General features: G+C 38.4%; 1 protein-coding gene and 1 long non-coding RNA gene across 7 annotated transcripts in view; one reads left to right on the top strand and one right to left on the bottom strand.

Moving 5' to 3' along the window:
* Positions 1–1,019: 1,019 nt before the first annotated feature.
* LOC121949284 (uncharacterized) lies at positions 1,020–9,597 on the bottom strand. Of its 3 annotated transcripts, XR_015775347.1 has the most exons (5): positions 9,423–9,597; positions 9,135–9,221; positions 8,136–8,298; positions 1,776–2,068; positions 1,024–1,696 (listed from the first exon to the last, which is right to left on the bottom strand). It is a non-coding gene; the product is annotated as an uncharacterized LOC121949284 (long non-coding RNA). The 3 variants fall into 3 exon arrangements; XR_015775348.1 differs by lacking the exon at positions 1,776–2,068 and having other exon boundaries at positions 1,020–1,696; XR_006106226.2 differs by lacking the exon at positions 1,024–1,696 and having other exon boundaries at positions 1,704–2,068.
* Positions 9,598–13,459: 3,862 nt separating this feature from the next.
* phc2b (polyhomeotic homolog 2b (Drosophila)) overlaps positions 13,460–26,967 on the top strand; it is a 50,334-nt gene continuing 36,826 nt past the window's right edge. Inside the window, exon 1 of one of the 4 annotated variants that reach the window (XM_042508921.2) lies at positions 13,460–13,659. The gene's annotated coding sequence lies outside the window, so the exon portion shown is untranslated. The remainder of the gene's footprint in view (positions 13,660–26,967) is intronic. The other 3 variants (XM_042508930.2, XM_042508938.2, XM_042508947.2) reach the window with 3 other exon arrangements.

The raw sequence follows: 26,967 nt of genomic DNA, 5'->3' as shown, positions 1-26,967 counted from the left end.
TTTCTGTCAGACTCTCATGGTATACGTGCACAGAGTCTCATACACTTTCACTCTGACTCACAGTTGGTTGCCAGACTACCAAACACTTCAAACTTCTTTTCAGGCTCTGCCTCTTCACAGATCACAAGCTCCTGTGGTTTAAACCCTCAACACACTCTCGCACTGACAGAGTGGAAATAGCAAATGTGTGCGTGCAGGCAGACATGCTGCACAGGCTTGGTAATACTTCCGCGCTTTACTTTACTGTGGGTGGCATACTTTCATAAAATACCTCGTTAAAAACAAAGTGGGTGTCACACAGCAGAACAAAAACAAGTTTGCCACAAACCTGATCAGCTCTCAGGTCAAACTACTACAACATGTCTGGCAGTGAAGAGACGCTAACATGTCCCGCCTACACTGTTCCTGTTAGGTCACCTCATTTGACCTCAACAGCTCACGAAACACACACACACACACACACACACACACACACACAAACACACAGAGAAAAAGAGACAGAAAATTGGTTTGTTTCAAATAATGAATAATTTAAGTATAAAGGTATAAAATAATTACATGGACATATTGCAGTAAAATCTTCAGACCTTTTTTGGGCAAGCTTTTTTCAACCTCTTTTGTTTTTTTTTGTCTGTGCAGCTATGACGTTTGAGATGCTTCCGATTTAGATCATCTCCACTCCCCACTCATCTGATCGTTTCTAAGTAATTTCACAGTGTGACACCAATCTTCCTGCTAACTTCATTTCGTTTTTTGACATTTGGAGATGATTAAAATGGAAACAACATTGATGTCATGGCCTGACAAGAGAAATTTAGTTGTTTTTTTTTCTATTTTCATTTTTGTATTTTTTATCCTTTGTTTGCTGTTTCAAAATGATAATAATTATTATTAATATTACTATTATTATTACAAACATTATTTTTATAGCACTTTCAAAACAAAGTTAAAAAGTGCTTTGCAAAAATGATTTAAAAAAAAAAAGCGCAATAATAATAATTATAGTAAGAGGAAGAAGAAGAGGAAATTCGATTTTCAAGTCATAGCCAAACTACATGGTCAAAAAGAGCCACATAAGAGAAAGAGTAAAAAAAGTCAAATTAAAATTAAAAACAATAAAATTAAATTTGTATTTGTAATTTCTTTGTATATAAATAGGTTTTAAGATGTGACTAACAGATAAAAATGAGTTCAGGCCATAAACCCTGTGAAAGCACATTCATAAAGGTGAGTTTTTATGAGGGATTTAATCGAGGATAAAACGCATTGTTTTTACATAAGCATAGATAGAATTTTCCAGATTAACCTAACACAACCTTCACGTTAATTTAAAGATGTTTCTGCGGGGCGTGCAATGTCCTTTTAAGACAATTACCTGAGGATTTCATGAGAGCATTTAATCACCCGTCCAAAAGAACAGGAACGGTGACAGGTTAAACACTGTTTTGCGTCACTGGAATGAAATTCCGTCCACATGAATGGTATTTAACTAGTTACGAGGCAGAAAACACTGAAACATAATTATTATTATGGACACATGATATGGGCAAACAGAAGTAAGCAAAGGTAAATATTAATCTGAACATCTATTATGTTTCATATGTTTTTATTTTTTATTTTATTACTTTGTCAGTATTAGTCACTTCTTCAGTGGGAACTAATGTGACCTTTTTTTCCAAGTATAATTTGCCGAAACCTGAAAGGAAAATGATGAGAGTAAGTGAAGCCAAAAGGCAAAACGGAGGCACGGGCAGCAACAGTACACAAACACTCACATGGGCCATTCATTGGCGGTGAAACGCCCTGCGAAACACTGCAGCCTTGTTCCTCCCCACACATCGCTGCACACTGCCCGGCATGTTGTAATTTTGATGGCAAAAATCCTATTATTTTGATCGGGTGTGAGGAAATTGAAGTAATGAGCGTATTTGATGTGCCCTGTAATTCAGGTTCTGCAGAGAGGACGGAGACACCGTTAAGCTGCTGTGACTCAGCTACCAGTGCTGAGGCACTTTGATGGACCACATGCTCTTATGAAAGAATCCTGGCAGGAAACACAACGATTTCTCTGTAAAAAATAAAAATAAAAAAACATCAGCTTTTTGTGGCACTCTCTCTGTCTCATAAAGAACAATTGCTTTACACAGCATCATCCCAGCAGAATAATGTTTGTGGCACTATCCTCGCTGTAAATGCAGTGATTTCTCTCTATAAAGAACAACCGCTTTTCATGGCACTACACCGGCTGGAAACACAGCTCTGTCTCTGTGTAAGAAACAAACCTTTCTTGTGGCACTATCTCGGTGAAACTGCAGCCATATTTCAGTAAAAAAGAATCACTTTTTGTGGCACTATAATGGCTGGTAAAACAAACAAACAATTGTTTTCATGACTTTCCCGGCAAAAAACACAGAAATGTATTTGTAAAAATCAACCACTTTTCGTAGCACTATCCCAGCTAAAAACACAGCAATGTCTCGCTAAAAAAACACCCTTTTTCGTGGCACTATCCCAATGAAACTGCACCGATATCTATGTGAAAAGGAAAAGCTTTTGGTGGTTCTATCCTGGCTGAAAACACAGCAATGTCTTGGTAAAAAAAAAATTTGGGGGGGGGCATCCGGTAGCTCAGTGGATAGAGCCGCTGCCTCATGTACCAAAGCTGCGTCCTTGCTGTAGCAGCCATGGGTTCGCTCCTGGCTCGTGGCCCTTTGCTGCATGTTATCCCCTCTCTCTCCCCTTTTCATACTTACAGTCTGTTCTATCAACTAGAAGCAAAAAAGGCAACATAATGATTTTTAAAAATTGTTTTCGTGGCACTTTTCCCACTGAAACCACAACACTGTCTCTGTAAAAGAAGAACTGCTTTTTGTTGCACTGTGCCAGCAGGAAACACAGAGATGTTTTGGGGAAAAAAAAAAACAAGAGCTTTTTTTGTGGCACCATCCTGGTGGAAAATGAAGCAATCTCTCAGTAAAAAAGAACCACTTTTCATGGCAGAAATCGCAACAATGTCTCTCTGAAACAGAACCACTTTTCAAGGCAGTATCCTGCCAGGAAACGCAACAATGTCTCAGTAAAAACAACCACGTTTCATGGCTGTATCCCCAGTGAAATCAAAGCGATGGGCCGCTAAAGAACAGCCATGTTTTGTGTCCAAAAAGACTTCACCACTCACAACAAAAAAAACAGACTGAATTGGTCTGCAGCTTGGCAGGTGTCCGGAAGTGGCACGCTGTCCACCATCCTCTGTACTCCTCGATGGCAAAGTCAGCTGATACACAACATCACTTTAGAAACATTGATACGATATACATGAGATGTAAAAATGTAACATATCCTTGGTTTGCAGAAAAGTTTAGTGTCAACATTTTCTTCTGGCCACTGGGCAGAATTCAGAGGAAATTCTCCACAAGATTTTGCAGGATGCCAGAGAGAAGTATTAACTCATTTAGACATGTCAACAACAGTCACTGGAAAGGTCAGAGAAAGTTGGGAAGTAGTCTTCCTCTTCTTGCTCCATAAACGATGGGCAGTTCCTCTGACTGCTTCACTCAGCTTGTGAATAACTGTAAATATTGGTAATAGTGGTGTAAGCACACCATGACTGAGTAAACAGGTCAACGTACAGGATGCCTGTCAACCTTTTTTGTGAAGTCTACCTCATGCAGCAGGGAGGGGATGTCTGCTGGGTATGAATCAGACTAAATATCCTTCCTCACAATAGTCATCCCCGCTGTACAAACACTCAGTGAGGCAAATCGGAGAACGACACAACAATGAGGAGAAAACGAAGTAAATCTTGAACTAATAAGCAAACTTTGATGCGAGAGGCCACTCTATCGTCATTCCCAAGCTCTTTCATGCAAAAAAAAAAACAGTTCAAAAAAGGCATCAAGGTGGTGGTTTGGTCTCTTTCTTTGAAGAAAATAATGAAAGCAAACACAACAGGACTAACCAGAGAGGAAGCAAACGCATGCAGCCTTTGACTTCTGGAATTTTCATTGTTTCAGGGGAACAATTAACCCTGTTCCTGGATGCTATTTTAAACACCTTTTCAACGATGATGACAACTGAGAACAGAATTCACAAAAGACATTACTTAAAGAGGAGCTACGCCCATTTTTTAAGTTCATGCATGTTATTGCCATGGTCTAAAGCAGTCAAAAACATATTAGTAAACAAGAGCAACTCTCTCTTCCAAATCCATAAACTAAACAGCCTAAACTCTAATTTGTGGTTTAAACAAGTATAGTCTGGAGCTGCCTCACAGACAATGAATTGGTAGAGATGTTTTAGATAGCTGCTCTCAATCAGTGAGTGAACCTCAGAGCTCCATCTACTGGACTACAGAGGTACTACAAATGGGTTAGATTAATTCAATTTGATTCAACTCAAACAACCTTATTCCTCCCAAAGGGCAATTCAGTTTCAACAGTCTACAGACCACACAAACACCCTCAAATCAACAGCAGACAGAGGCAAGGAGCACGCCACAGACAACAAATAAACAAATCAGTATGTTGGGTTGGGCCAATCACGCAGTACACAGTTCAAATTTTAAAGAACAATGAGGAAAAATAAACAAGGAAATAATGAGGATGCAAGGCAAAGAATACACAAGCGGTGAACAGCCAGGACAGTAAAATAAAACGGAGTAGCAGTCGGAGTCACTTGAATCAAAATGACACTTTTTGTAATTGACAAAGCTAATTATTTTTCTATTTAAACATGCTTAAGACTTCACACAAATAAAAAACTATCAAATTAAAATGCATGTTTCAGTGGCCAGTTATGTCTGAATATCTCCACACCAATCACAACACATCATCAGGTAGAGACAAACCTGTGTTTGTGCTGTTAGCTCGGGAACGTTGCCTTGGATGCAGTGACATCAAATGGATCAGTTTTTGAAACCAAGAGGTGATGTGAGCGAGAAGCTGAACTCATTGGCCCATTGTCTAATAATCAGGGCCCCTGGGTACAGATATGCTAAGGGCCACACTACCTCCCCTACATAGAAACAAGACACAGACTTTAGTATTGTGTCTCTTTGTGGTAGTTTTGTTTCTTTTTTTAGTAATTTTTTTGTCTTTTTGAGGTGATTTTCTGTCCTTTTTTAGTAATTTCATGTCTATGTTTTGTGTCTTGTAGTTGTTTTGTGTCCTTTTGTGATGGTGTGGGTCTCTGGGATCATTTCTCATTGAGATAATTTTGTGTCGCTTTGAGGTCACTTTATGTCTTTTTGGGCATTTAAGTTTCGTTTTGGTTTGTGTCTCTTTGTGGTTGTTTTGCACATTTTTGTAGTTATTTTGTGTTTCTTTGCAATCCCCTGCATCTATTTGTGGTTGTTTTGTTTCTATTTGTAGTCATTTCAAGTCTCTTCCTGGTCAGTGAGTTTTAATTTGAGGGACAGTTTGCAAAGTCAGGGCCAGAAGCAGCCCTGACACTTCTGACCCGGGGCCAGCGTCCAGAGGGCATGTTCAGAAATCCATTCTCACTCTGCACCAGTAAAGCTCCAAAGTGTGTGATAAGAGAACGTGAATGCATTAAATTTGAATTCATGATGGCAGGCAGTGATGCTGTGTGGTAAAGGTGGTGAAACTGGCAAAAACTATCAAAGTTACAGAGACACTTTGACATAAAGTAGTCAGGATGTGTTGTGAAGCCTAAAGAATATTCCCAACATTAACAGCTGACAGTAGCATAACAGATATTTACAGAGATAGATCAATTTTTTTTTCTCCATTTTTAGGTCATGCTTTTTATCGTGTATTTGGGATGGGGGTCCTCTGACAATCAGAAGTGGGCCTTCAGTTTCAAAAGATTGAGATGAAAGAGTGGGCATTACAAAAGAAAAAAACTTTTTTACTTACTTAAGTCACTATACTTATGTACATATGACAGACCACTGTAGAAATATGAATATGTTAGCAGGAATAATTCCACAGTTAATTTGGACTTTATTTATTTAATTATTATTTTTGTCACTTTGACCGACGGTGGCTTTTAGTTTTTACACGGAGAGGCATTAGACAGAGGTAAAATGCACCTATTGTGGCATTTATTGTCTTCCACACAGACATCCTGACACACACCAACTTATACTCTCCCTGCTACAAGTGATTAAGAGGAAAAGGCCACTTAAGTGGGATCTAAATAATATGATATGATAAAGAATTAACAAAAAAAACAACATCTAAGGCTATTCTATATGATTTTTTTGTTTTGATTGTGATTTTTTTCTTCTCAGAGTAGGATTTCTCCAAATGAGTGAGGGCGAGCCTGAGCTGAGAACGTACTTTGTAGGGTTGTGACATGATGGCCCCCTCTTGTGGACAACAAGTAGAATAACATGACAATGCTTCCAAAATCAGATTAATAACTTACCCTATGTAGATACAATGTTTTCTGCACTACAGACTGAAACATCGACTCATACACAAACACCAGCAGCAGAGGGCTTAAAACAAACAGTCTTAAAAAGGAGTCTTAAATTAGAAAACCACTGACTCCTTTTCCTAAAGACTCAGGAGCATATTGAAATAACGTCACAGAGCGCCACAGGAAGTCATTCCTGCCTGTGACCATTAAACTTTACAACTCCTCGTTCAAAGTGTCAACAACACATCTGTAATTAAAATTCCATCATTTATTTATCATACTTGAAATGTCCTATAGGGTTTTTAAAGTGCAATAATTCTTTATATCATTGTGTTAACTGTAATATTTGGTGTAAAACATCAACTACAGCAATCATCTGTGCAATTATTATATATTATTATATATTCTTATTGTTATTCTTACTTATGTATGCATCTGTTTTACACTGTAGCATCACACACGTTTATATTCTTAATTTACATACTAGTTTTATACATTGCATTGTAGCATAAGGCACAGTTTTAAATTTTACACACTTTACACACTCAGCACATTTTATATATTTATCATTTTAAATATTTACATATGAGTGCTTATTGTTTACAACTGTATTTCTTTACATTTTATATCTTTATACACTTGACATACTTGGCACCTTATACAAACTTATATTTTTTAATATTTACATACTAGCGTTTATTGTTATACGATTACTGTATATCTTATATTTTTATTTACTTTGTGTTGGCACTTATTTCTACTTGCTATAATTCTCTATGCTTGGCATCAGAGCGACTTTAACAAATCCCAATTTCCCCCGGGGAGCAATAAAGTATTACTGATTCTAAAGTTTACTGTTTACTCCGGTGGGTTTGGTGACTCCAGCAGTCACAGAGGGCTGTGTGGGCACAGAGAGGGGGATTTCTGTATGTGAGAATGATGCGTGCCAAGCATTTCCCGGATGAATAAATGTAATAAAGGACACACCCTTGTTTGCCTTTAATAGGCAGAGTCAGTGCCATTATGTTTGCTTTCAATGTGGGAGTTGACTGTTGAACATTTTGTGATCTGTTAGGCTACAGTGAGTGCAGTATTATTGTGGATTAATTCCAGTCTTGATTGTGACTCACTTAAATGATGCCTCACTCTGCGGCGCACTGAATTCACGATGTAACATATGTTTGTACCATGTGTGATAAGTCTTGCAGGTATCCTTGTAGTTATATAGTTAGAGGTTATCAAGGGGCCAAAAAGTAAATTATTGTTTATTTTCAACCTTTTTTTTTTAAATTTTGGTATTTTTTTCTGTTGTTGTTGACGTGTATTTCTTCACTATCAGCAGATTTGTTTGCTATTTAACCCTTTCATCCTTTTTACTATTTTTATTGCTATTTATAGCTAGTTGTTTATTTTTTATGGAATTGATCTTATTATTGATTGCTATCATGTGTTATATATCCTTTTAGCCCACTAATGTACAGTTTGGGCATTGCTGTCAAAGAGCTTAACGCTTCAGTTCTAAACACCAAACTATCTTTCACTTTTCTTTCAATGTTTAATTTTACTTAAAAAAAAGGAATATGGATGTAACATTTCCTGTGTACAATTTATGTCAGCATCATAAATGAGATGTTTGTTTGCCATTTTAAAGGAGAATTGCCACAAATCACCTCTTTCACTGAGTTAAGGACATTTTTGCTTATGTAAGGTCTGTGAAAAGCGAAGGACAAACACACAAAAATCTTGCTTACCTTGGTTTCATGGCGGTCTTTCACAGTATCCTCTGCAGCAAAAATCCATGTTGAGTAATAATTGTCCATGAAAAGATGACTGGATCCCAGTTTCAGTCATTTCTGTTCACTCACAGACAGTTTTCTGTTCTCTCCAACGCTCCTCTTCCACTTCTCCCATCACCTGATTTAAAATGTAATAAAGTCATTATCTGTGCGATAAAAGAGCTGCTCATCATACAGTTTGTTTGTTTTTTACCGTGAAATAAAGCGACTCGGTGAAGCTCCAACAGATGTTTACACATGTAAGCCTTTTTTAAATGTAAAATTGTATCAAAAATGGTACGAAATTTGCAAAGACCTAGTGGTATTTCTTTATGTAAAGAATATCATGATTGGGGAAAGGAAGGAAGGAAAGATTAGTCTCTGCCTATTAAGACAGACAGTTGCATCAGGATATAATATACATCACAAAAAGCTTAATCTTTGAGGTTAACCAAGGTCAAGATTTAACACACACACACATATATATATATATATATATATATACACACACACATACACACACATGCACACACAAACAAACTAATCGGTACATATATGGGCCCAGTGTGATGACTCTGAGTCTGATAAATATATAAATGGCTCCACATTGACAAGTTACAACATTAAAATAATCTTACATGCAAACAAAATAATATAATATCCCATGATAATCTATGAAAATCATGTTATGATCATAGAAAAATTATTATGTTTAAATTAATATGATTCTTTAAAAAAAGACCTTCTTCATAATGAGTAACCTAATTTCCCTGCTGATACTTCAAGTACATTTTGCTGTTATGAACTATTACTTAAGTTACATTTTGAATCCAGGACTTTTTTTGTAAAGCAGTATTAGAAACTTTTACTGAAGTACTCAAAAACATTTGAGTACTTCATTCACCACCAGAAATAACATCATAACCAAAATTTCAGTAACTACAAAGTGACGTCATTCGTCAGCGTGCTGCTCACCTCCTCCGTCATTTGGACTGGTCCATTGGTGGAGGGTTATGGGGGGAGACGGGGCTGCTGAAGATGAAGCTGCATCTGTACTTTGGCCTGATATCGGGCAGAAACAAGGACAGATAATTTAGTGTTGATAACTTGATAAAAGCTTGATTATATTGATTCACTGACAGTGACGCAAAATGTAAACACGCAGAGTTTTCTGTGATGACATTAGCTAATGCTAGGGCAGCAAACTTAGCCTATTTCACCGTGGACTAAACTGGTTAATTTCTGCCAATCACGGTGACCCACCTTTCTGTGTGAAGAATTGGGCGACTGCTGTTGCCCTTTCTGTTCTGTCTCGTGTTTCTTTTTGTCTCTGGTATCCGGACTTTTCTTCTGGAAGCTTTTACTTGAGGCTCAGCTCCCCCGACTCTCTTCACCTCCTTATGCTAACAACAACTGTTAATTGCGCCAGGTGTAGGGGGCAGGACCGAACCATTTCATAACAATAGACGGGGGGAGCAACACTTTCTTTTATTTATTGATTTATTTTTTTTGCAAAAACAAAAAATAAAAAGAAACCGTCAGTATTAAACGGTTAATGGCGATACGTTAATCTATTCCTGAGGAGAAAAAAATCGTAATATTCTAATATTTTTAGGGCTCCTGACAGTCATAGTCCCTCAGAATCAACCACCAAATTATTGTTTGGACTTTCGTTTTTTCTTTTCTTTTTTGTTGTTGTTTGTTTTTTGCAAAAAAAAAACAAAAAACTTAAAATACATATTACAATGAGTACAACATATTTTGACCTCTGCAGCAACTCACATTTGTTAAAGTGGATGTCAGATATCAGAGATCATTGGTAGCCATCCACAGACACAGTTAAGTCTAGGGATATGCTGCCCTCCAAATGTATTTTTAGCATTCATATTTGAATCTCTCAATAGTTATTATCAAGAGCTTAGTATTTTACACACAATAAAAAAGGTATGTTTATACATGGTACTTAAGGCAGCTCTACACATTATTGTAGTCCCAGTTAAACTTACAACTCAGTTTTATTCAATATATGTAGTGGGGGGTCCTTGCTCCATTTCTCTTTCAGCTAAGGGGTCCTTGGCCACAAAACCATTGAAGATCCACCAAGGAAAAGTTGATTATTGTGTATTTGTTGTTGTTGTTGTTGTTGTTGTTCTAGATCTATCTGTGTGTATGTAGCCTGTATACTTTTTTTTTTAAATTTCACCTTATGTTACGTACTCATTCCCTTATTTGATTATTTACACTTGTTTTTTGTAATTGCATTCATAGATCATTCAGATGTTTTGTGGGACCGTTGGGGATGGGTGGGTCTGGGACAAAAAATGTGTCTTTAAAGTTCATCGCATTGCATTGTTCTTGTTAAAATGTATAAATACACAAATTGCTTCCTACTGTTTTGTTTGTGTCTGGGGATGGTCGGTAGACCGCTACGACACAACCAGAGAGACTGGATTGATATGGAAAAACACATTCAAAAATGTATAATGCATTGAGACATTTATGCACAAGCAACAAACTATCTCTTTTTGTCAATAATGTTGGTTTACAGCGATAAATGCTGAAAGGATTGAAAAACATTGAAACAACAAAAAAGCCAAAGCTGCTAGAGCTTGTGTGCCAGCACTAAAAAAAAGAGCTGTGCAAGAGTATTTTTTTGAAACAGTATATGATTTTCCAATTTTAACTCTTAAAGTGTGTATAAAATCAGCGAGCAGCTCTGAGGAGGACACTCTGGTCCTCCCCATCTCTGACCTTCCTGAAATTGAAGATCAACTGAGCTGATATAAATATATAAATATAAATATTCCATAAGTATTACCTACACAACATTACATCTGATCCATTATATCATCTAAACATCACTTTAAAGATATGTTCCAGCCCAGCTGAATCCAGTGTTACCTCTGCAGCAACATTAATATCGCAGTCTGCGTGCTGTGAGTCTATATAACATGTCTTTGGGGATTAACAAAGTTACTGGGATGATGCTGCGTTCATGCTGATGCTGCGAGTGAGCGAGATATCAGGGGAGCTATGAAACACCAGATAATTAACTCAAGGGCCAACCAAATCAGTCATATTCTGATAAATTATTCAGTATTTGCAAGCAGATGAATGCACTCCCTCCTCATATTGCAGGCAACACAATAGCAACTGGCTGAAACATTAGCAATTCATTGCTGTCCATTTTATTATTGTGCACGGTCATTTTCATGTGGACACGCAGTGTGAAATGAGAGCTCGCAAAGTGGTGTACAGCACAGTTTGACGATGCTGGTGGAGAATGGATGAGTGCAAGACGACAGTGAAGAGCACAACTGAAACATATTCACAAGACCAGTTTTGTCCGAGAGAGTTTTGTGGAGAGAGTGAATTACGTTATTGATGGGTGCATATTCATCACTCTCTTCTGGAAAATGAAATAACAACTAAATAGTTATTAAAAAGTTAAAGACTTACAAAAACAAAGATAAAAATAGCAATAAAATATAAAATAAAATATATTTTAAAAAATGAATATATAAAGAAGATAAAATAACAAAAATTATATTAAGTAATTGGTTAATAGCTTTTCTTTTTTATTGACAAATACAATTAAAATATGTTGATTATTTTCTCTTTTTTTTGTCACATAGACTTCAAAATAATCCAAGTTTGAGACAATAAATTCTACCTTGCACTTTGTACTTTGTAGCATGGGGAAACTATCCCAATGCAAAAGTTGAGCTCATTCATAAAGTAGAACAGTTGTGAAAGTGACAGAATATAAAAGATTTTTCTGACCTATTGAGGTGCTCAAAACACTAAATTTCATCCAGTTAGAGGTGCTGTTTTGTTAGTGGGGGCTCATCTTGACCTCTGACCCCGCAGGAGACAACAAATAAGGCAGTTTTAAAGAGGGGCAATAAAGTGTCACATATCTTTAAGACTTTGCTCTGGTTCTCCTGCAGCACTAAAGAGTACCCAAGTGAGCTGAAAATCAGAATTGTAGTGTAGTGGTGGAAGTACATTTACTTAAGTACTTAAGTACATGTACAAGGTACATTACTTGACTATTTCCATTTAACACAATAATTCCATTTATATTTCTAATATACTATATGAAGAGACAAGTACTGTACATTTTACACCACAACATTTATCTGACAGCTTTGGTTTCTAGTTTTTTCTCAGGTTACATATTTTAATACCCTTCACATCCAATGAAAACCATGCATTTCTAAAAAATGTGTTAACTTAAACTTAATGTTTTTCTTGTAAATTGAAGAGTAAGTGTTTCTTTTTGGGTTGAGACAATCTTCCAATTTCGAAAGCTAAATCAACTATATAAAAAACCTGCTTGGATCAGATGGAAAATGCATTTTCACAAAGCTGAATACAGGGCTGATTTTCTGATGAAAAGCTGATTTTTAGATATATGTGGTTTTCACAGGACAGAGATGCTGCAAATCATGTGATGCTAAGAACAGAATGTATTTCTGTAAATTAAACAAACTTAAAACAGTACATAAAGGAGTTGAAATTAGTACAGCATTAAACAGCTACACCCGTAAAATGCCCCATACACATTAATGCAACACTAATATGCATCTAAAAACATGTGTAATAGTAAAACTCTGACAGGAAACATTTCCTGCAGAACTACTTCCGATACTTTGGTATATTATGTAAAATATCCAGTACATAGGTTCAAGGTTCCAGGAACAAGGTTAATTTGTGGTGAAATAAACAACAATTACAAGGGCAGTTGATGTCATTGAAAAACTTGGGTCACAGACTCCCTTCAACAATGTCAAATAAATGAAGATAAAGTGCAATATTTAGGCCTACCACTGAAAAACTACAGTTTCAGTAAAGTATAAGAATATCTCAAGTGTATTTAACAATTTACTATCATATGTGACAAAAGCATCAAATCCACACTTTTGAGAAGATGTATGTGATAGACAGATAGATAGATAGATAGATAGATAGATAGATGACTAAGCTAATAAATATAAATAAATAAACAAAGAATTTGCACCTTATTGTTATTTTTTATTTACACAGGATGGTTTTACTTTACTTAAGCAAAGGATGTGAAAACTTCTTCCTTCACTGAACTTGAAGCTTCAGTGCAAACACTGTGCAGTGCAAGGGTTAAATCCCTTTGTTACCATGGTGATCAGGACAGCAGTCGCCACTTGACAGGCGCACAAGAGGCAGGAGGAGGCGGAGGGGAAGGGGGGGAGTGGGTGGGCTGTTGATTGACAGCAGAAGGGGCGGGGTCAAACGTCATACTCTGCGCTCATTGGTCAGATGTGCGTCACGAGGCCAGTTTGGAATGCAAATGAAAAGAGTTGCTGCGGCCCACCCACCCCTGCTCCGCTCCGCTCTGCGTGCTGCCGCTGTCTGCTCGGAGCCTGTCGGATACATCCAGGAATGGTGTAGAATATCAGGAAAAACAGCCAGGGAGAGCGGACACAAGGATCAGCGAGGCTGCGAGGCTTTCACGTTAACGGTAGGTGGTACGGCTATAGCTCGTCTTGGCACGCGGTGTCACGGTTGGCACGGCGGGGTCAGTCACCGTGTGTGTTTGTTTGTGTGTCGGAACGCGTGAGGTTAATCGGTCGCAGTGGCTAACGTCTTCCCGGGGCCCCAAAACAGCAGCACGGAGAACCGATCGTCTCTAGCTTGCTTGCTAACGTGTTTTAAACGGCTAACTTTAGCCTGCAGAGCCTCTGTGTAGTTTAAAACAGCAGCACGATGACGAAAAACAACCCGAGTAGCGCTAACGTTAGCTAATGTTGTCATGGAATTCAATAACAGCTATCAAATAAGCTATGAATGAAAAATCAGTGCTTGATCAAACACTGTAAGTTGAATATTTTGCCCAGCAATAGCATCTCTTCTTCGGCTTCTCTATTGCTTGCTCCGCTTCATCACTTTAAAAGTGTTGGCTAAAGTTAGCCAGGTGCTTTCTGCAGGAACTTTGGTCCCACAGGTCATGACCTTTGGCACGGAGGAGGAGTTATTTTGACAAGTGTGGGTCATCAGGTTAACTCCAATGCTACACTGGAGCTAGAATAGTGTGGCCATGGCCTTCCAGTGACCTGACTGTAGTTAAAATAACATCACAGCTATACCATCTCTCCTCAGTGTGTCTGTGTTTAGACACAGTATGTGGTCATGTGTTTTCAAGTGTTTGCACTGGGCTGCAGCTAACAGTAGTTTCCATTATGGATTAATCTGTCTTTTTTCTTGTTCAATTTATTTAAAGCATTTTATTGAGAGTGGGGTCAGTTTGCACAAATCATTAGCAAACATATACAAATATAGTGATTATTGGTACATTTACAAAACTATTTCAGACACCTTTCTCTTTTAGGTTTAAAAAAAAGAAAAGGAAAAAAAGTTGCCATAATTATTTCCCAGAACCCAAAACATCATTCAAACTGTGTGTTTTGTCCAACAAACAGTCTTAAATTAAAAAATACTCAGTTTACTGATGTATATAGCACTTTGTAAACTCTGTTTTTAAAGTTGTTGTATAAATAAAGTTATTATTATTATTATTATTTTTATAGACCAAAAAGAGGTTAAAAAATACATTTTTTCCATGAAAATTAACCAAAATGAGCAATGGATTATTACAATAGAATCTAATTTTATTACCTGTTTATTAGATAATCAATTAAATGACTACTTATTTTGGCTCTCGCACAAAAAGTTTGCCCAAAAGACAAACCAATTTGAATGTACAGCTGAGTGATATGGAGAAAATCAAAAAAATCACCATATTTTTGACCAAATAGCTCAATATGAATAATGCCACATCAATGCCAGGTTGACTGTCTGTGCTTTCACAGAATACTTACATGCTGACTTTTTTGATCATCATCATTAATGTGAATTTAATGACTTAGTGGGTACAGGGAAATAATATAATGATTTTAGTTTTTATATATAAATATATATGAGAAAATTTGTTCGAATATTGTTTCTTGCACCCATTGTGTGGTTTTGTTAATTTCCTACAGCCAATAAGGTCAGACAGCCACTTCACAAGTTAAAACCTAGTGACACACGTTGCACCTCTGTATGAAACCACTTAGTGGTGAAAACCTAAAGCGGGGGTGTGATATCACCAAGAAAATAAAGTACAGGAAGTGACACAGGTTTAGCTTCAGCGTTTAGCTTCACTGGACAACATCACTGATTACTTCCTACGGCACGCACCGCCTTGTCATATTATCTGCACTCTCAAGAAGGTCACATCATGCCCAGTAATTTGCTTATTTCAAGAATAAAAGCAGCAACAGGCTCAGAGAAGATGCTCATAGATTTTCCTCAAGGCTACAGGGTTAATTGCAGGGGGATGCTTGCTTTATCTGCTTAAAAGCAAATCAAGCTGTTATTATGGGATAGAGGGACTCCCTTTCAACCTGACATCACACAGCCTGGGAAAATTACCCAGAGACAATTACTCGCACTCCGTTGGCTGATTTGTTTATTTCACTAGAGTGAGAGCGACAGGTCATTCTCATGTTTGGTTTACACATATTTGCATGAGAGATGTGATGCTCTCTCCTCTGTACCACATCTATCAGAGATAAAAAAAAAATGATCAGCAATAGAGAGGCTTGACGTGCTCACCCAGTAGAAATACTTAGACTGATCTATTCTTCATGCAGGGTACTCAGGCGTGCTTTTGTTGGTAAGATACTCAACAGATGTGCTCCCGTATGTGCAAGGTGTCAGTGTCAATCACAGCAGCAGCCAGTGTTTTCTCTGTAGTTACATACATGTTGTCAGAAGGTGTGCATCTGGATACAATTTTTTTTCTTTTGTTGCCTGTTTCATCGGTGGATTGCTGATTTACATGTTTTTTGACAATCTATTTATGTATAAATGTGACAATTACAAGTCAGATTTGAATGGTTGAAGTCGGCATCCAACTGTGCAATGATTTAAAACCGTTGTGATGACTGAAGGGAGAAAAATTCCTGTTTATTGCATGGAAAAAAGCTTCTTGTCAACCACCGACAGTCAATGTAATACAGAGAAGCATTTCAAAGATCCACCTGCTGGAAATATGGAGGAACAAATGAACAAATGTCACGTTTTTTTACTCCAAGGTGAAGAAATCTGCATCAAATGATTGCAGGCACTCGGAAACTGAAGTGTTGATATTCAAAACGGTTACAAAGAGCAGTGATTTTCAGTCATCTGCACCAAGCAGCACAGTTAAAAGTCCCAAGTCTATTAGGGCTGTACTCGACTCAGAATTATGTCAGATATGGCTGTTTAATACGACGATTTATTTTGTTTTCCGTTCAAAGCTTTAAATATTGAACGGGCTCCACAGGCTGATCAGTGTAACAGTGGAATTCACATAATATAGTAAACAAGCTAACAGCACTAACGACAGATCGCAAATGTGCATGCCGACATTAGATATTAAACAAAAGCCAGAGACTGTGTTGTATTTACCTCCATTGAACTTTAAATTCACCACTTCATCACCTTACAGTGCGGTCTCTCTCCCTCTGTGCCGCTGCCTGCATGTCCGCAACTGCAAAAAGTAGTGTGAAAGTCAAGAGCACTCACACCGAGAAAAATCTGGGGACCAAAACATCCCCAAAACTACACTGCACAGACAAAATAACGACTGCTCAACTTAAAGCAACCTCAATCGACTAATTGTCTCGGACTGATTATTTGAATCTCCAGCTTTCCATGGGCCTTTTTTAAAGTCCATTGGTAAAAAAGAGAGTCCAGGCGTGGACACATTAACATTAAAACAGGATCAGCATAAAGGAGCATTCTCTTATTGATATGGACACGTGTCAGTCAGCTGTGTTTGCTGTGCTTATTGACATAAATCTAAGACTACAAGACATCTTACAAAATGTCTGATCAGGTCAAAGGCCGCTCTGACCCAGTGACCCAGAGTGCATCTCAGGAAACGGGGCTATTGATTATAGGTTGACGAGGACTTTTGCATCTGTTTTAAATGCAGAGTAACAACTTATGTAGTGATCAAATTTTTCTATCAAGATTCCACTATCTGAGTGTGCCGTATTTGTTGTGAGAATAATATTTGAAAATGAAAAGAAAGCTTTTAACAAGACTTTGTCATTTAGGGGCGTAGTCATCTCGTCCGTGAGTTAATAAAAAAAAAAGAGCTCCATGCACAGTTAGCTTCCTCGTGATTCCCTAGCGACCTGAGGCTTCTCTGTTATTTTTTTGGATTATCTGAAATTTTTTGTGGGGAATTTAGAGATGAAATGTTTCAAAAATTTCATGTCATCATTATAAGGACCTAAATGATCACAGTTACTAGTATTAAATATTATTTTTGGGGGGCATTTTTACAGCTTCACTTGACAGAGAAAGGAAAGGCAGGGCCAGGTTGGGCTCAAACCCAAACCGCTGCACTAGAGCCTCAGCCTTAACGTTTTTGGGCTAATGATGAGCTACTTGGGCACCCTTGTGATTATCAGTATTATCTCGGTATTGCTGAATGTGTCGATAAAGTGCTGAGACACACTAGGGCTGTAAACATTTCAGTGACAGATTCAATGATCAGAAACAAGCACATAATCAATAATCCAATCTTACAGATGCAAAGTGAAAACATCGAGACATATTGTGTCAGGGTTGGAAATTAACCTTTTTTATCCACCTGTCACTGTGGCAATAGATTACCAATTTTTTTTAAATTCACATTGCACGTTTTTGTCACCATTTCTATCCAAGTGCACCTCCTTCCCAAACATTCAAACAAAGCTAGTGGCCTAAAACCAGGCAGATAATATTTTGCAGTCCACTGTTTACTGATATTGTGATAACGTTGTAGTGTGATGAAGCTTGTTATTTACACCCCTTAAAGAGTATGCTGGTAATAAATAAAAAGCTGTGATGCTTTAAGGTATGTGGTTAACACAAGCTTAAGAGACTTCAACGTTTAATTCTACGACATTAAATATGTCAGTTAATACCCCACTTGCGATCTTTAAAACTTCAACCCTGGTGCACTCTATAGCCAATACCTTATATAAACATGAGAAAACCGTATCAAATGTGCATTAAAATTACAGATTGCCTGTCTTTGAAATGCTTGCTGGAGTGTCACTGTAGATCAGGATGAGGGATCAGTATAGCGTGTACTTTAGTAATAGCAAAACAAACCCTCGCTGCATGCTGCGCTCACACGGCTGCGTCTGGGAGACTGTTTGATAACTTTGGCTGATGCTGGGCTGTGTTTACCGTGAGCTTTTCAGAGCCTGGAAAACAAACACAGTTTACTGATGCTGCAAATTTAGAGCAGTAATACTAACCATCAGGAACTTTACTGCGGTTTATTGTGAAACCAGCAACTGTTTCATCCTTGTTTCTGACGAAGGCAGTTAAGCACTACATTTTGTGTGCTGCAGCTCATCTCGAACCTGACCTATTTTTTTTTGGTGTGATCGACGCCTGAGAGTGATGCCTCAGAGACTGATAGAACGGTCTGGATTGAAGCGTGCTGCTAATCTGCAAGCTTTGCCAGAACTATTTAACTGTGGTATTTATAGATCAGAGAGAGATTTTTTTTTAACTTTCAACCTCGGTCTGTCACTGTGCTCTTCTGTCTGCCTCTCCTGTGTTTATTTTCAGAGTTGTTAACAGTCCAGGCGATTTTTAGCATCTCGTGGAGCAATCTGCACTTTGCAGGCTGGGGCCTTACTAAATGAAGCTGAGCATAAAAAGACCACAGTCTACTGGGGAGAGTCAAGTGAGAGCGTTTTGTATCTTCACAGCGTGAGTCTATGTGTGCTGGAATGGTACACACACGCTCAGCACACTTAACCTGGAAAGCAGCCAGCGTCTCTTTGTGCTGGTCTGCTCGGCTGTGGAAGGCGAGGGCCGTCTGAGTCAGATGGCTCAATTACGGCAACCCGACCAATCTTGCCTCGGGATCAGAGGGTATCTCTGTCTTACACACTCTAACAAAGGCACTGCCCTGCTTGCTCTGTTTGGACAAGACCCATCGACCATCATCAGCCTCAGGGGATGACCCCGGCATCACCGAGGAAATGCTGCTTTATAGAGCGCAGGATGTGGGGGCTGACTCTTACTGTTGTCATTCACAGGAGGCCCTTTCATTCATTAGAAATTAACCAGAAAAAAGGCCACGTGTGTTGTTGTCTGTTAAGATTTGGATTTGTTAGTTCATTAGAGAAACCTGATGAATGCACTTGACGCATGCTAATGGATGACTTACTGAGGGCTGCAGCTGAGATTGTTTTCATTAATTAATCAAACGATTTTCCGTCGTTGTTTTTCACCAGTTTAAGGAAACTGTATTTTATTAGTCAGATGAACTTCCCTAAAGACTCAATAGTGATGTCGTAAAGTTTCTAGATTTTCCAGACCAAAAGTACACCAAAGAAAGACAGTCCATTTACAATGTAGCGATTGGAAAATTCTGATACTGATGCTTAAAAAAAATATTTGGCTGATAGCTAATGCTGATGTTTTCTGTTGTGGTTTATTCTGTTATTTATTCCCCCCTTTGTGCCAGGCAAACAAAGACATCTTAACAAAAAAAAGTAATTCATCTGATCAATTCACTACCTTTGAATGAGCATCATACACATTTTTTGAAACAACCTTTAAAATAATCTGCATCTATTTAGAAAAACTGCCTCAAAAGCCATTGACTATAAAACATATCACAGTTCCCTCTTTAGTATCTATTTTATAGTGCTTTGAGAACATTATTACATGTTCTTTCAAACTCTTTATTTAGGCTACATTTTACAAGATTTCATTTCAAGACATCATGATAACGTTATAATTTACCTTTCGCCCAGTATTCAGTTTTCACTAAACAGAACTTGAATGCATCGTAGCATAACTCAACAGCCTCTGATAGCTGGTATTTTCAGCCACTGGCTGCTAACAGCTACTGTTAACCAGTTCTCCTCCTGCAGACGTCAACATGCATTTGTCGTTCAAAGTTAAGCATTATCAGGGAAAAATCAGGGTGTGTCCCCTGGCACGTCAGTAATAAGTTTACAGTGTCCTACCAGACGGCGTCCCGGAGAATCTGTTCTGTTCGTCCCAAACTCATTTTCTGTTGTCCTCAGGTTGACGTTAGTCTCGAGCTCTGCGTGTTAGCCTGCGCAAAATGTGACACAACAGAAAAACATCAGCCACCTCCATCGGGCAATGTCATCGTTTTTGTCAGTAGGTCGATGACAGTGAACAAGACAAATAGCTGACACCGACATTTGGCTGATAACTCAGTGCATGCCTTTTACAATGATAAAAAACAGAAAAGCGGTGAATCCTCACAGTTGAGAAGCTATCTATAATGAATTTTCTCTCAATTATTGTTTTGGCCCTAATCGTGCAAACATTTGGGCATGGTTGGTTTCTTTTCCTTTCTTTTTTTTCATGCGTCAGCCTCCGTTAGGAACAATCCTGGATCACCGATTCTACAATAAATAAATCATTACAAATCTGCCTCTCACAGTATCTGAATTTCCTGAAGAAATATACACCAGCTTGAACACTTTGTCCATAAAAACGAATGATTCTGGCAGACAGATGCTACATCTCCCCTGAGTGATTATAAATAGGCACTCCTCACCAAAAGCTAATTGAAGACAAACACATCCAGTTAATATATTCAGCTCCTTTAAAGGAGGAAATGATTTGCTGTTTTAAATGACTATGATGTTTAATTAATCAGCTAGTGTTGTTTCTGTACAATTTCTTCTTGAGAAGCTCATGTGCCGAATCCCTCTGCTCTGTTTTGTTTCATTTAAAAAACTTTTCAGATAAATGATAATAAGCACAGGGGTGGTATATTTTCAAGTTTTTAGTGCGCTGGTTGGCTGTGTCTTTGATGTAAGAATCGGAAAGAAAGGCTCACATGGTGCCGAGATCATTTATTTTTATACAGCTCACCAGAAGAGCTTGTTAGGCGTCAGCATTCTTGAAATTGATAATGGGCTTGAGCGCTCGTTCGACAAAAGGCGGGGTTTATTTGTTTAAACGCCCCTCGCTGGACCACCCCTTACGCCCTCGCTTCACTGCGAGCGCTCTCTGTTTATTCTACTATGGCAGAGGTCTTTCAGATGTTGAAGTCTATCATCAAGCAGCTCATATCAAGCTGAGCCGCCCCGTTTCTGTGTTTTTTTCCTTCTTGTTTTGACCCCCCTCCTCTCTCTGCTGCACAGCTCTGTTACCCAAGTGTGAGACTCACGGCTCGCGTTTTCAGGCTGCGCCGCCAGCTAATCTATATGCTAATGAGAAGATAATAATCAATGAGGTTCATGCATGGTTGGCCCCAATCAATACCACATTGCACCAGCAAACGCATCAAATGGCTACATTTCATACAGGCAGACAGTTGGGTGGTGTGTTAATGTGGCGGGGCCGAGCATAAGTATGTCATTATCCTCTGGTTTTATCTACCCTATTTCACACAAATGAATTCTGTTGTCATTAAAGCGAGGGCTAAATTCAACTGCAAAGCTATCCCATTTCACTTTTAGGAGGGGAGGGATGCAATTTTCGGCTCTTATTGTTTTGCATTTCATTTCCATAACTGCTTTGAATAGGTGGTTTGATTCTCTCCTGCTGCAAATTGGCTCATAGATTTCGATTTATATTATTAGTGGAGTTTTGCTGGTGATTAGAGGAGGATTAGAGGAAATTTTGCAAAGATTTAGTCTCTCAGTACATCACATCAGGCAGTTACTAGGTAATTATCTTGTCGGATCACTTTTTTTTAATTCTCTAGCTTCTGCAGTCTTGTCAGAAAATTGATGATTATTATTCTTTTGTATTTATCTGTTAAACATTATAGCATTATACACATATTTTGTATTTCAAACTTTACATATGAATTTTATGCATTGCAGTGTAGCGCAAGGCACATAATTTTACATTTTTGCACACTTTAAACACTCAGCACATTAGACATTTATGGTTTTAAATATTCACATCCTGGTTCTAATTGTTTTGTTATATAAATGTATTTATATTTTTACATACTCAGCACATTATACATATTTATAATTTGTTAATATTCAAATACTAGTGCTGATTCTTTTTATTATTACTGTATTTCCATTTTATATTTTAACATACTTTGTGCTTATTTCTACAAACCACAATGTCCCCCCTGTGATAAAGAGGTATTTCTGATTCCTGTCCTGCTTGAAGGATAATGGGTTGGATATTCAGTCTGTATATCACAGCTCCTGTCCTGAGCTGAATGTTATGGTACAAAATTGGCCCACTTAGTGCTGCTGGTTTATCCTGTGGACCTTCACATTTAAAGCACAGAAACTGAGCCTTCAGTTTTGAACTGTTCAGACATATAAACTACACAAAATAAAGTGTGCTGTCATATTAATGTCATAACCTTTTATTTGACTCATAAAAATATTTTGAGTGATGATTATAGTCTATCTTATGTTGGAGGGTCAATGCATCCCAAAAAAAAAAAAAAAAAATCAGTATTCAGGCAGCAGCAGAGGGGGAGGGGAAAGCCGGAGTAAAATCATTACCATCATCTTCATTAGAGAGGATCCCGCTGCCCAATCAGCACGCCGCTCTGCACGGGGATTCCATAGGCACCCCGTTGGCTGTCGCTAGGATACCACATAATCAGGAGGCAGGCCGCGGCCTGGTTGGTGGGTTCGGGTGTTGATGCTGGGACGACAAGCTCGCTGTGCGTTGGGGGTAGACAAGAGGGGCTGGGGGTTTTGGATACAGCGCAGAAGCACGCTCGCACACGCTCATTCATTCAGTCAGTCAGCCAACCAGCCGGGCTCTCAGTCAGGCAGACAAAGAGGAGCAGCATCCTGCAGGAGGACAGCACGCTCCCGGGGGATGGGGCATCATACCCCTGCATCGCGTTGGGGGGGCCGGAGGAGGTAGGAGCACCAGGGTTAGGGGGCTTTGTCTCAGCAGCAGAAAAACCCCTCCACACAAACACACACACACACACACACACACACACAAACATAGACACAGGCATGCATTTCTCTGTGGATCTCATGGCTATTAAAGCCATTATCACACATCAATCGATTTGTGCGGCCGAAGAAAGGTTTTTCATTTGGGTCATCTGAGTTTTCCTGTTTGCGGACTGAAGGACGGACACTGATGGAGGCTCCTGCACTTCCTCTCTGTGATCTAAGCTCTGTAGAGACAGCCAGTCTGTCTGACAGTCTCTTAACAGCTCTCATCTTCCTGCAGGCTATGCAAATCCTCCAGACACAAATCTGACAGGCGGTTCTTGCGGTCTTGTAATGCCAACATGAGTAGATCAATATGTTCTCTTGTGAGAAGCGCAAAGAGCTGAAATTGTGTTGTTATGGTGTTGACCGGCTGTTTTGCAGTGTATTACAGGCTGCTGGCGCTGCTTTGATGTGCTTGACTTCACCACTTTTCATAGGGAGCATTTTTTTCCTTAAAAGAGCTCAAAGCTTGATTGTAGATGTGGAAGTGGGGTTAAGGATTGGAGTGGAGGGGGTGGCTCACTGATGGATGTGTGACTCCTCTCAGAGAGACAGGGGATGAAGGCATCATTACCAGAGGGGATTCCCTCCCCTCTCCGTACATGAGGAGGCAATGGGAAGCAGACTCTGGGATGTAGGCTAATGACGGCATACAGGCAGGCTTTGGCAGCAGTGGGGCTTTGTTTACAACCAGAGAGCTGGACTAGATTTCAGCTTTTATGCAGACAAGACATTTTAAATTCATGACAGGCATTGCTGAATGCAAACCCATGGTCGCTTTGTTTTGGGGGATTAATGGTAGACTTTGGTTTTTGATATTTTTACAAAATTGAATTTCTTTCAGTTGAGTCACCTTTTTATTAGCTCAACATGATGACTACACTAAATCTTATCAATGAGTCACTGAGGGCTGCAGCTAATGGTTGTTTTCATTCATTCATTTAATGTTTTATTTTATTTTTTGTTTGATTTTTGTTTGTTTTGGGTTTTTTTTTTCAAAATTTAAAAATCTGTATTAAATATTCCCCAAAGACTTCCCCAAAAACCTGACCAGATTTCAGCTTTTACTTAGACTTAAAATTTTAAATTCATGACAGGCACTGCTGACTGCAAACTATGGTTGCTTTGTTTCTGGGAATTTTGTTATTTTTAATAATTTGATTTTCTGTCAGTTGAGTCTCCATTTTGGGGGGTTTGGCTCGGGCTGCACTACTATTTTTTTATTTTGACATTCTTATTACAATGAACAATAAACACATTGTGAAAAATATTGCAATCAGAGAGTCTTTAAGTTAGTTGGAAGAGAGTGTAAATAGAAAACTGCTTAAAAATGTAGCTATTACTTTAATTAGCGTTTTTTTGTGTTTATGATTTTTCAATTTGTTCATTAAAAAATGTCGGAAATAATTTCATCGTTTTATCAAGCCATTTGTTGTATTTTACCAGTATATTGAAAATCGCAGAAAGTATGGGTAAAGACAAATGGATACAGCATTACTATTGCAATATTGTGTGTGACAATATTGTTTTAAAGGCTAACATTAAGTCTGGGATGAGATGCAAAGTTCAGTGAGATGACTAATGCCTGAACTTTCCTCCTCTCTGCATTAAAGGAAAACGACTTGCATTGCTCTGCGTTCATTAAATTGTGGCAGTCGCTTATATAATAGCTTAAATTAGTCATTTTTGCTGTGTTATACATTTGCATAAAAACAGCTATAAATAAACTGTGTATAACTCAATTTTTTTGTTTTATTATTAAATGATTAGTATGCCAAATTGAAAAAAAATTGATAGTTAACTAGAATCATAAAAAAATAGCTTTTTCAGTTCATTGGATCCATTTTACTGAAATAAAAATGAGTGAACTGAGAAACTTTATCTTTAAAAGTTTATCTTACTACACAAAACAGATGTTGATAAATCTTTCCTTCATGGGACATAATGTACAGTTCAGAAACTTAATAAATTGCAGTATTTGGCAATATATGTTATTGCAATACTCAGCTTATTACATAATGTTTAAAATCGCAAAGATTGTGTTGTGACTAAAGAATCATGCTAATATCATATCGCAGGGCCTCCGCTGATTTCCACCTCATCAGAAAAGATAGAACTGAGTACACTTTAATATCTGTATATTTATGGCAAGTAATATATGGTGAAATTCATCTATTATCATTTTCCTCATATCACGCAGCCCTAGTTTTGGCTGCTGCTCATCTTTTATTTAACTTGTCCTCATTTCCTGTGGTGACCCCAGTCATTCTCTCTCAAAGAACAGTGTTGACAAGATTTTGTCTGTTTTGCACATGAAATCATTTTCAATTGAGTCATGTATATAATATATAATATATAAAATTGAGTCATATATATAATATATAATATATAATTAATACACTAATTACCTAATTCACGAGCAACCAAAGTTTTCATTTAAAGCTCATACAATCCTGCAAACGAAAACCAAACTCAAATTGCGGTCTTTTTCTTATTCCGTGATGGATTTGTTTACACCGATGTTTAGGGCTGCTTTATCATTTCAAGGAACACCATATGTTTTCGTTAAGATTGCAGTTTGTTTCCAAGTCTGCTTTGTAGCATAAGTGGGCTCTAGAGCTGTGCTTTGGCCCCTAATCCGTTCAAAAGAATAATGAGGGGGAGGAAATAGCTTAAGAATTGCGGCACGACAGCAGCGTTGCTCCTTATTTAATTACTTCCATCACACCCTCGTTCCACTCTAACCCATTTAAAATCCTCGACCTGCTCACTCAACCTTAACCCCGCACTTACTCTGCTTACCTTCCAGCCCCCTCCCCCCATAACTTAATGCTCACACCTCTAACCTCAAGGCTAGAAATTCCATCCTCCCTGATTCGGCCTCTGGTTTCAGCTGTTACATCAGCTGTCATGCTGTTTGAACCCCCTCCACCACATACACACTCATTAATCCCCCCCCCCCGTCCTCTACGCCGCTTGCATCTCAAGTGCTCCTGTTCTGTTGGTGCGGCGCGCCATCAAAGACTTCTAACTTTATTCATTTTCTTTAAAACAAACTGTCATCTCTTCCTCCGCCAAAGGAGGATCCTTCTCTCCTTCCATCAGGTCTCGTCACCTGTCAGGCCCTCCATCTCATCCGTCTGGAGAGCTCTCAGCCTTTTCCTCTTGTGCTAATGGATAGCAGAGCACCAGGGGACCGACCTTAAAAAGGCTTTTATGGACGGGTCCTAAATCGCTCGTTCTTTTCTCCTCCATGACTGACGAGAAGAAATGCAAGTCTGCCTCGCTGTTTGTTAAATATGGTTTTGACACAGTATGAGCAGTTTTCTGAACAATCATTAGGCCTATACTTATCTTAGAGTCAATGACGTGGTTTCAAGGTTTGGGGCGTTTTGATGGGAGTGTGTGTGTGGGAGTTTTAGTCACAGTCATTAGAAAAATCCTCTGCTTCCTTCCCAATTAATTTTCACCAAATGTGTGTGTTCTGTGTGAAACGCTTTAAGATGTAATTTAGGGCGGCCTCTAATGTCAGCCAGCCGATCTGCCTTTCATGCTGTATTCGCTGGATTTCATTAGCAGCCCAAATGGCATTTTTGTGTGCTTCTCTAACCAGCTTTGTTGTGCCATACCTCACTTTTCTGTTTTTGGAGAGTGAAGTCATCGTATAGTGTTTCAGAAACAGACTTTCTGCCTGCAGTCTTAGAACAGTCCAGGGGTGATTTAGTTGAACAGGCTCCTAAATATAGATGTGATATTCCTGTTATGAATTTGTGCATGAATATAAACAGACTTCAAAAGAA

Source organism: Plectropomus leopardus, chromosome 2 (genome assembly GCF_026936395.1).
Source record: "Plectropomus leopardus strain MGB_pleo_1.0 chromosome 2, ASM2693639v1, whole genome shotgun sequence".
Lineage (NCBI taxonomy): Eukaryota > Metazoa > Chordata > Actinopteri > Perciformes > Serranidae > Plectropomus > Plectropomus leopardus.
Note: the sequence above shows the minus strand (reverse complement) of the source record. Positions and strands in the feature narration are given on the sequence as shown.